Raw genomic sequence first — 12,254 nt, 5'->3', positions numbered from 1 at the left:
ACCAGAGTGCACGAGTTACCTCACCCAGGGAAGCTGGGTGCATAGGTGTCTTTTGGTGTAGGGTAGCTGTGTCGTTTTCAATGGGAGCCAAAGAAGACTTGCTGCTTGTGAAGACAGGAGAAGTGTCCGGTGGACTCTAAGGATGGATTCTGAAGAAAGAAGACCTGAAAGTAGAGGAGACAGTGTTCAAAGTCACTTGCCAGTGACCCGGGCCCAGGAAGATGGATGCCCACAGTCGTCGGTTGATTTCAGGTGATCATGGGTGTCTTGACTCTTCAGCCTCAAGATCCAGGAGGTGTCAACGACAACCAAGAGCTGGATTAAGCGTGCTGCATGAAATCTGCAGCTTACTGCAGTGTCGGCTCTCGGATTGGAGCCAACAAGCCTTGGTAACAGCACGTCTCGTGGAAAGTGAAGAGAGTCAGCGGTGCAGACAAGCATTGTCTGAGGAACTCACCCAGCAAAGGTAAGTCAGGACAGCCCTGGAGAAACCAGGGGAGCCCTTTGGTTCTGTATAAAAGTCTTCAGAGGACCCACAAGCCAATGAGCAAGGGATCGCAAAGACGGCTCGGGAGGATACACTTCATAGGAGCCCACGGTCACTCGGGACAAGGTAGGCCTCTGATCTATGGTGGAAATCCTGCTGGAGGCTTGGACCACAAGTGGTCCAATGCACAAGTTTGTAGAAAATCGTGAATGGATTGCACTTGAAAATAGTGCACGGTACCTGGGTATTGATGTTCCTCATCACTCGTGGGGTCCACTCACCTCAGCTCTACTGGGGACTCACGATGGCCATCAAGAAGTCAGGAAATCCACTTCTGGGGCTGCAGGGATTTCGGACTCTGGCGGGAGCGGGAAAGTTTGCGACCGTTGATTCAAAGTTTTGGTGCCTGCCAAGCAGGAGAGTCACTCCTTGACTCCAAGGGAGATTCTTCAGTCTTCCAAAGGTAGTGGAACATTGAAGGTCCAGGATTATTCTTCAGAGCGTCGTCCTGGGATATCTAGTTTGCAATGGCAAGGGTTCTCTATCATTACTAAAAGAAAGGGAGGGACTAGCTCTATGACCACTCCTCTGGGAGGGTCAGGGGAGTGGGTGGTTACACCCACTTCCCTTTGTCCAGTTTCACACCAGAGCAGTGGCAGGTAGCCCCTGAACTTGTTTGAGCTGGCATATGCACAGAGGAGCCTACTGCTCCCCCAGTGCAGGACTTCAAAGCACTCTAGGAGTGCACCCACCCTGTCAGAGATCGCGCATCGCGCCCACCCGTCCGACGCATCACGCCTGCCTGGCCTACAATGCCCAGGAGGCCATGGCCGGCATGCATAATTCCTGAAGCGAGTCCGTCCTCGCTTTTTTACTCCAGCTGGGATCTTCATTTTCATTAGCGAGGAGCGTGCCAGGATGCCTAGGGGCGCGTCTCGCCCCCTCGTTGGAAGAGCCTGTCCTCCGGCGGCTACGTTTCCCCCCCAGCACCAACCCGCTTCCTACGTGGACCGGGAGAGGCGCGGACTGCGCCACACATAGGAGTATTGGACTGAGCCCTGAACCCAGCAGCTTTTCAGGTAACGGGAGGCCAGACCGGGTGGGTCCCTGCCTACCCCGTCCGGCGATTTGTATTGGCCAGGAGCCGGGTGTGTTCAGCAGAGCCTCGGGGGGGCCTGGGAGATACTGACTGGCTCCTGGATTCCCCATTTACTAGAGCAGGGCCCTGTGGAATGAGCAACGCTGCCCCTCCCTAATGCAAGACAATTTCCAGACCCTCTCACTGTGGGGGAATCCTTTAAGAAAAGAGAGTGGTGACTTGCTTTACTCCGGAGTGAGACTTTTGTTTTATAAAGTTAATTTATTTCCTCTTTCCAAAGAACCCCAATCCAGTGTGGTACTGTTCAGGAGACCTCCTTTGAAATATCCCGGGACATTCATTCCTGCAAACCTCAGTGTTCGGGACAGCACAGAAAGGAGGACATCATTATGTTCTGGATATAGGGGCTAGTGTGAGCACCCGAGTTTAGCCAGGACTTCCGAGACTGTCTAGGTGGTTCTCCGGTCTCCTGCGTAAACCACTGCTGATTTTTCCTTTGTTGTTGAGTTTGTGCGGTATGATAGAATACCCCATTGGTTGGTCTGAATTGAAGATTGATCCAGGAACACCCTGCCTAAGGGAGATATCGTCCTAGTGAGAATTCATGAGAGTAGTGTTGCATGTCATGTTTGTTATGTGGTGTTTTCTTTCAGGTTCTAATCCCCGCTGTTCCCTTCCTACCCTTCACTTACTTGATCGCTCTAATCCTCAGTGCAGTAATTGCGGGAGTTGAGGATATCAAGAGGTGGATACCCTATTGCATCACTCGGATCCCGAGGAGTACCGGATTAAGGGCGGAGTCGTAACACACCCAGCCCCAATACAGTAAGGAAGGTGGTGACACTTCCCTGTGACAGGATGCCTATTGTTGGGCCTCCTCCACTGCGAGTTTCGGTCAGCTGCAGGAGGGCAGCCCAGTGTCTGTGCTGGTGTGTGAGAAAGTGCCATCTTTCTTGCATGGTATGCCCCCACTTTTTGCTGAATTGCTGAATGTTCTTTGACTGAGTGTACCCTGGACTCCTGCCAATCAGGTGCCCAGGGGCTATGTTCCTTCCCTAAAATTACAAAACCCAAATTGGCAAACCCTGCCCACATGTCAGCCCCTGGTAAATGTTACCCTAGGTACCCAGGGCCTTGTGACCAGGGAAGGCCTCTAAGGGCTGCAGCACTCATTGTGCCACCCTAAGAGGCCCTGTACCCTTACACACACACACTGCCCTTGCAGGCTGGGTGTCTGGGTGCAAGACAAAACAAAGAGTCGACATGGCACACATCCCTGTGTGCCATGCCCATCACCTACACTGCCATGGCATACATCAGCCACCCCTCTAGCTGGGTGCCCTATGCCAATGGTGTGGGCACAGGAGCAGGAGCCCTGTGCCCCTACAGTACCCAGGTCCATTCCTGGGCACTGTAAGTGCAGAGCTGCCATTTAAGAGTACATGGTGCTGAGAGCTCATCAAACATGAACTCCACAGCACCATAAAGGCAGCACTGAAGACTGAGAAGTTTGATATCAAACTTCTCAGCACATTAAACCCACACTGATGCCAGTGTGGGATTTAATGTACCAAGCACCCCAGAGGGCATCTTAGAGGTGCCCTCTAAAACCTAACCTACAATCCACGTCTGGTCTGAGGCTGCCTAGGCTGCCACACAGCAGACATGTTGCTGGACCCCTGGCTAGGAGAGCCCCTGCTCTCCTGGGCCTGCAACAATGCACATCCTGGGCAAGGTGCTAAATCTCCTCCCCCAGGATGGGCAGGGGGAAGCCTCAAAGGCATGCCGCCTCTGTGAGCTTCCCCAGGCCACTGCAACCCCCCACTCTGGCGAGAAGCTTGGCTGGAAACCCCAAATAAGGACAGGGGATGTGCCAGCCTGCCAACCCCACCCCTCAGGTGCGGGATGCGAGGTTAAGCACATCCCCGGGCTCTCGCCATCTTGAAGATGGGAAGCCCTACCCAATCAGGACTAGGCTACTGTCCCCCTCCCACAGGAGAGAGGTAGGATAGGGGGTGTACCCACCCCAGGACAGGGACCCATTTGTCCCTGCCCTTCACCTACCTGTAACGCCCCTAAATCTAGTATTTAGGGGCACCCTGAACCTTCCTTCCCCAGATTCCAGATTCTGAAATACAAAGAAGAGCAAGAAGAAAGAAGACCTGCCCTGCAGCTGCTAAGAAGAGGAAGACACCAACTGCTTTGGCCCCAGCCCTACTGGCCTGTCAACCCTCAAACCTGCTCCTGCTCCAACCCGGCATCTCTTGTGGCCAGCAACCTCACAAATCCCGGAGGACCTGGCTACCTTTTGGATCTAAGCCCCTGGGACTCCCATGAGTAGAGGCTCTACTCAAAACCTACTTCTAATCCCTGGCATCAGCCCGGAACCGCGAACCCTGCACACTCTGCACCAGCCAAGCCTGGCCGGTGTCGGAGTAAACAAAGACCACGAGGACCACCCCACGGAGACTGTGACCCTGAGTCCGGCACCCAAGGACCTCCCTCGATACTCCTGAAGAAGCCTGCAGCCTCAAAACAAGGTGCCCTCCCTACCGCGATCAACAGAGGGTAAGATTTCCCGACACCAAAAGGCACCCATGCACTCGGCGCCCCGCGGTCCCCTGTGCCCAATCCCGGGGTACCTACCTATCCTCCAACTACCCAACTTACCTCTCGAAGCGGTGGTGGCACCTGAAGAATCCTCGTCCCCGAGCTTGCAGTCTTTTTCTAAACCGGAGATTTCCCATTGAAATCAATAGCGCACCCGAAGACTCAAAAACACCCTGCACCCAGCCACCCGAGTGGCCCTGGCAGTGCAACCTCTACACCTACCTACTTCCCCACTTGCCCTGAGTAAGTGACCAGGAGCCCAGCTCCCACAGCCGCGTGGCTTGCTTGTCAGCAGCCACCAACCAAGGCCCCCCTATCCCTCATAGGATAACATTGGGCCTAACTCTCTCTGCACCCAGCCGCCCTAGTGTCGCTGAGGGTGAACCAACTGTACCTACCTGACCCTGGGGGACCCCTGAGTCAATGCCCAGAATCTCAACTCTACCAGTTGAGTACTTACCTTTAAACCAATAACTCTATTTTCTTCATAGGGTAACATTGACTGGCTTTTTCCTGAAATTTCTTCAAAGTGTGGACTTTTCAAATCTTGAAATATTTACCAAAAATTAGCCGAGTAACGAAAATTAAAATACTCACCTGCTCTTAGGTGAGCTCCCAGTGCTGGATCTTGGTGCCCAGCACTGACTCTGGAAAATACTTACAACTGTACTTACCAGTAACCCAATTTTCTCCCATAGGAAATCATTGACTGTTTTTCTGTGAAATGTCTTCTGTCAATTTCTGGAAACTTTAAATATTCCTTAAAAATCGTATAACTTCTGAAAACGTAATTGCTTACCTGTTTTGGATAAGGGTCCCAGTACTGAGTCTAGGTACCCTGTACTGGATTACAGAAGTAACGAGAACGTACTATAACTGTACCTTGAATTTTCTCCCATAGGAAATCATTGACTGTCTTTCTGTGAAATTTCTTCTGTCAATTTCTGGAACCTTTAAATATTCCTTAAAAATCGTGTAACTTCTGAAAACGTAATTGCTTACCTGTTTTGGATTTGATTTTCTATGAAATATTTTCTAAGTATCAACTTTTAAAATAGCTAAATATTGTTTAAAAATCATCACAGTAATTAAGTCGACTTTTATCACTTGATTCTAAGTACTGACCCAGGACTGAATCTAGGATCCAGTCCTGGAATTCCAAAAGTAATCCTAAAAGTAATCTGTTACAAATAACTTGAAACTTCCATTGAGCTCAATGCATTATTGTGTTTAAAATAGTGTTGCCTATTGCAACCACTTGTAACTGTTTACAAAGTTAATTGCATATTGCAAAAGTATTTATATAAAGCAACTCATTCTGAGAAAGTATATTTTAATGCCAATTGTTGGTTCTAAAATAAAACAAGCATATATTTTTTGTATATAATCCATTGGCCTAGAGTTCAGTTATTGAGTGTGTGAGACCATTTGCTGACTGGGTGTGTACAACAAATGCTTTACACTGTCCTCTGATACTGCCTTACTGCTCGACCAAGCTACCACTTTAGAGAGTAAGGTTATATCTAACTTTAGCCTCTGCAAAACCCTTGGGGACTGTGGACTCTGTACACCCTGTACCTATTAGGGAACAGTATATACAGAAACACTTTCTCACATGATGGCATCCATTTTGTGATGCCAGGGCTCTTTCAGGATTCTACCGTGTTTCCACAGTAGGTACATGTCTTCCCCTCTAGAAGGGTGGGATCATACTCCCACACCCGTTCCTGGTGTGGGGGTATGATTCCAAAGCGTTTGACACCAAACACGACATGTTTTGATGCAGTCATCCCAGAGTTAGCATTTACCGCGAGCTTATAATACTCTAATAGATAAACACCACCCTTCTCCACCACATCATAGACAAAGACATAGGACTAACAGGCACAGCAACTCACACATAGAAATGGACAAAGGACTATCCCAAAATAGGCTTCTGACACGAAAAGAGTGATAGGACTAACAAGATTTGTCCCACCACATCTACAGCCAGCTGGTCACTCCATCTTTCTAGGCATTCACACCTGATCATACCCATTCTTCCCATACCTAGTCATCATAACCCGTTAATTCAGTGTTACCTACATCCTATAAATATTAGGAATTGCCTTTATCTAATTCGACGGTGCCCATGACATCTCTGAGGAAGATGCACAGGATGGTGTCACCGCTTACACATATTAGCAGCTGCTCTGACTTGATCGGATAAGCCAATACGTGTAAGTTACATACTTATAGAAGCCTCTAGTTCAGCCTCTCTAGACCACCTCCCCCTCTCCTGATCCCGCCTACCCTTCCCATTAAGCCCCCTATCTCTCCAGCCTCACACTATGGAGTCCATAGGCCTGCACACCTACTCAATCAAATATCCCCCGGGCCTCTCAAAAAAGGCGGCCAAAGACTTTAAACATAGGCAGTTAAAATCTCACCCCGAAACACCAATTGCTGACTCCTACTTCTCTTATAACACAGGACGCACAACTAACGACATCATTTTCTACACCAAAAGAAGAGCACAATGGAGGAAAGCCTTCCTCACACTATTCGCGATTGCATCACCAAAAAACTGCACACGGTCTTACATTGAACATCACTCCTTCCCCTTTCTTCATAGCGAATGCCACAATCACCATCTATCATAATGGTATCATCCTCATGCAGGCATCTGACCATAATCTTCACATTCTGGACAACATCTTCCCGATCATCAAAGCAAAGGTTGCAAGCCCCTATCCCACCACACCAACTAACCATTCCCCCAACTATCGGATTGATCCCCTATCTGATTCCGCACCTGGACCTCCCCTAGCATTATCCCATAACAATCAAACTCTCAGCCCTGGTATAGCCAACAACCCACTAAGCAACCTTCACCTACATAACTCATATTCGGCACCCAGCACCATCACAATTTCTCTTATGCCTACCTTGCCTTACACTGGCACTATCTCGCCCCTAGCCTTCACACACGCCCCCTCGCCTACCACTAACACCCCCCATCTCCTAAAAGACACCATCTCATACCCCACTTATAGTACTCCCCCCTCCACTTCCACTATCATACCCAACAACCGCTCGGCTGACCTGGCCCCCATCGCTCCTCGCAAACCCACTCCTGATCAGCATGCTGTCCCATCTTCCTCCTCCCCTGCACCACGAAGCGCACAGTCCCGCTGCCTTCCGCTCACATCAACACCCCCTCCCATCCCCTATGTACTCCCCCCCAGCCATTGTCGGCCACTCAGATACACTGCCTTATACTAAACCAGCTACATCGAAAGTACGCATTAATACCCAGACACATCCCCTCTCAAACACGACAACCCATATATCAGATCACAGACTGGACAGGATACTTATATCCCTACACCAAATCAAAGAGGACATCCAATCCCTTCACGACCTGATTCGGCAACCACACAAACCTCTAACTAAATACACTCATCAGCAACGCACTAGCCCCAGGTCTCAGTCGCCCCCCCAGATGGAAAACAGTACCTTACCCCAATGCCCCATCACGTCCCAACAGGATAACATCCCCCATCTCAACGAATGATCTTACCTCCTTACTTCGCTCCTACGCACCCTCACCCCCTTCCTTGGACACTATACAGACAGACGCCCTGCAAAAAGTGTCCCTTATCAAACCCATCCACGCCCATCTTAGACATACTAGTTGCCCCTAACTATTACATCTCTAGACTCGACAGACTAGATAGACCAGGGGGTGGTATCACCTGCATTCATAGAAACTACCTCTCGGTGAACCGCATCAACTCACCGACGCTTTCTTCTTGTGAGTACCTCTGCCTAGACATCACAAACAATAACAAGCCCCTATGCTCTCTACATTCCTTTTACCACCCTCCTGGAAACAATCCCATCTTCATCGAACAAATAATGGATATCATAGCCGCAAATGTTGGCCAACAAAATATGCAAATCTTCCTGGGGGACTTCAACCTTCACTGGAATGATCCGGAAGACCCAGAGGTCAATAGCCTCAAAGCCTTTCTGTCAGACCTTAATCTGGCCCAAATATGTGACTGCCCCACCCATGAAAAGGGCTCCATCCTCAACCTAGTAATTGCCAAAACAGACTCTACCCGGCTGGAATCGATCCTCCCTTGCGACTGGTCTGACCATCACATAATTACTTTCCACATCAAGAAGGTAGTCAAGCCACTCTCTATCCAACCGATGAGAACGAAAATTTGGAAGAGGAACCTAGAAAACATTACCTCTGCCTCTCTCACAACCACTAGTCACACCCTCACACCCCCATTGGAGGGTCTAAAGGACGTTCATGTTCTAACCATCCACTACTTTCACTCTATGAACCAGATTCTTGACAACTTAGCCCCACTACAACTGAAAAGAGCCACCACAAAAGGATCAAACCCATGGTATGATGGTAGGCTAAATGAAGACAGAAGAGCTCTAAGAACAGTTGAAAGACAATAGAGAGCTGCTCCATCAGCAGCCCACCTTAAATTGCTAAGAAGTAAAAGAAATTCCTATAATAGAAAGATCAGATGGTCGAAAGCTGACTTCAATCGTCAACAATTAGACCAAGCCAAGAATCGGCCCAAAAGATTATTCGAAATTATCAAAGCTCAATCCAAGGGTGTCTCCCACTCTCCCTAAGCTGATCCCGAAACACTTCCCAATTGTGAGGATCTTCTCAACTAAGACTGAAAACTTAAACTTAAAGACAGTCCTACATAACGATCTATTATCACATACCGGCCCACAAGGGAGTGATGCACCGATCACACCCAGTATCTCGACAATAAGCTCTCCAAAGCTCGTACTCAAAAACATGGCCTCCTGGACCGACTTCAGCTTCTACAATGAAGAAACCATTTTAAAAATGATCACAGCACTGAACCCTTCCAATCACTTCACAGGCCCCCTCCCAGCAACCCATTTAAAAACCTTCACGCCACTGCTAGTGCCCCTATGGACCAGGATTATAAACACTTCTCTTTCACAAGGAATCATCCCAGACATCCTCAAAGTTGGTCAGATATCCCCCATCCTTAAAAAACCATCGGCGGACCCATCTGACCTGAATACCTATTGCCCAATTTCCAACATCTCGACCCTCGCCAAATTGCTAGAAAAATGTGTCCACGTGCAGCTCAGTAAGCACATAGATCACTTCAACCTGCTAGATCAATTCCAATCAGGTTTTCGATCAGAACACAGCACAGAATCAGCCATGACCCACATAATTGATGACACACTACAAATTCTGGATCAAAACAAGGGATGCCTTCTAGTCCTGCTTGACTAATCCTCAGCCTTCGACACAGTCAAACATGACAATCTTCTAGACCTCCTGAAACACAGGATGGGACTATCTGGTACTGTGTTTAACTGGTTCACATCCTTCCTCCAAAACAGAACACAAAGATTCAAGATTAACCAATCACTATCCAACCCCTCCCCGGTCACTCTGGGAGTACCCCAGGGTTAATCCCTCTCCCCGACTCTCTTCAATTTGTTTATGGAACCTCTTACGGAGCTACTCAACTCGTCAAACATCCAATATCACATGTATGCTGACGACACACAACTCTACATCAAAGTACACTCACTTGATGACATCAAGTCCCTTAACTCAACTCTCCACAAAACACAGATCTGGTTGGCAGAAAATCATCTAAAACTAAACAGTCTAAAAACTGAATTTCTCCTTATCGCCCCTCCCAACCAAACAACCACCATCCTTGAATGGATGAAGCACATTACAGCACTCGATTGCCCACCTATCATCATCGACTCAGCTAAATCACTGGGTATAACCTTGGACAATAATTTAAATATGCAGAAACACATCAGCGCTGCAACTGAAGGAGCTAATTTCCAGATTAACACCTTGAGAAAACTGTAACCCTTCATACCGGCCAGAGACTTTAAACAGACAGTTCAATCTCTAGTAATGCCCAAAGTGGATTATGGAAGTATTGCTCTCTGTGGCCTACCCAGATCAACGACCGCTCCCTTAAGAGCCACAATCAATACAGCTGCTAGGCTCGTCACAGGCTCCAAAAGAAACAGCCACATCTCCCCTGACCTTCGTGAGGCCAGAATTCACTTGAAAATCGCTTGTATGAATCATAAGGCCTTACATCACAAAACACCGAGATACCTAGTGGAGAAATTGGTACTATCGGGTGGCAACAGATCCACTAGGAGCTCCAACAATCTTCTGCTTAAACCACAACGGTTTCCAAGCAGAAAACATACTACCGCTCCTTCTCAGGAATGGCGCCCAGGATTTGAAATGCCTTGCCCCAAGAAATGAGACTTAACCCATCGGCAGCTTTTTTCAAAAAAGAAGTGAAATCTATTCTTCTAGCCAAATTCACGTGATTCTTTGATACTCCCTTGTAAATACGTGATACGTGATACGAGTGTATGCTAATCTTTACTTTCCTCACCTATTTCACCTATTTCACGATATCTATATGTTTTCTATGTTGTTATCTCTGTATTGTAAAGCGCTCTGATACCAGTAAGGGTCTTGTTCGCGCTATACAAAACTGCAAAAATAAATAAATAAATAAATTATAATGCACTTAAGAGTAAATGGTTTAACCGCATTCACAAACAACCACAGAGAATGGACTCTGAGGGCTGCAGACGGGCCCTGCCCAGGCAGAGGCTCCCCCTCGCATGAAAACCAAGCACTCTGCCCTCAGGATTGATAGGGCCTGCCTTTGGGGTGACTGATAGGCTTATATGTGTGTGTAAGGTGAGATATAGGGGACCTATATCTCAGTGAGGAGAGCTAACACTACCTCACCCAGTCTCTGCAGTAGCAGGCCTGTGGTGTCAGATTTAGTCTGCTTCCCAGGGGTGGTATAATACATGCTTCAACCCCTGGTAGGCCTGTGAAGTACCTATGCCCTTGGTACCTAAGGTACCATATACTAGGGGGTCATAATGTACCACAGTATCCAATCACTAGTGCATCTAATATGCACTCCAAGTTGTTTAGAGAGAACAGAGAGGTTGGGGCCCTGATTAGCAGGGACCCAGCCAGACTATAGCCAGAAACCAGTGTCAACATCTGAAAAAAAGTGGGGGCAGCAGAAGTGCAGATCCTACTCTCCTACACTATGGTTTGGTCTTTCTCGTTTCCATAGAAGCTAAACTATTAAATCAATGAGACAAAAAAGAAGGAATGACTAAGGAGCACTTCTGGACCTAGTCAGATGTATGAGAGAGCCACTGGAATTATCCGACTGTTTAGCTGCACCAACTTTTGCACAATTATACATTTTCCACATTAGCCACATAATTCATCATCTGCTGCCTAATCTACAGATTTAAACAAGCGACAAGTGTTTTAGCGTGGTGAAAGGTCCTTTGTAAACCTAGAATTGTCACCTGTTACCTATAGCTAAATGTGGGTGTTACGTTGGTACCAATGGTGTGCAAGCCACTCTTGCTTCTTTCTGTGCCACTCTTGCCTCTTTCTGCATTTATGTTGCTTCTTTCTGCACCTTTCTTTCTTTTTCTGTACTTCTCTTGCCTCTTTCTGAACATCTCTTCTACTTTCTGCACCTCTTTTTCCTCTTTCTGCACTTCTGTTGCTTCTTTCTGCACCCCTCTTGCCTCTTTCTACACCTCACTTGCCTCTTTCTGTACCCCTCTTCCTTATATCTGCACCCCTCCTGCCTCGATCTGCACATCTGTTACTTCTTTTGTTCCTTTCTGCACAAATCTTGCTTCTTTCTGCGCCCCTCTTGCCTTTTTCTCCACCCCTCTTTTTCCTTTCTGCATGTTGTGAGAAGTTGGCCTGGTATATGCTGTCCACTAATTATAGCGGGCACCTTGCACCAGTCCAAACAACCCCTTATTGACGATAGGTTAAAGACAACCTTTATTGAAAGCTATCCTAGTGGTAACTATGGAGAGCAGCCTTCAGTCTAAGTCTTGAAGGAATGTAAAGCAGCTTGTTTCCCAGTCTATAATCTCCTGAATGGCCAAATAAAAGGGAACCACACCAGGTATATATATAAAATATATGCAAACGGTGCCCCG

The sequence above is a fragment of the Triturus cristatus genome, chromosome 10 (assembly GCF_964204655.1).
Source record: "Triturus cristatus chromosome 10, aTriCri1.1, whole genome shotgun sequence".
Lineage (NCBI taxonomy): Eukaryota > Metazoa > Chordata > Amphibia > Caudata > Salamandridae > Triturus > Triturus cristatus.
This window is presented reverse-complemented; position numbering follows the sequence as displayed.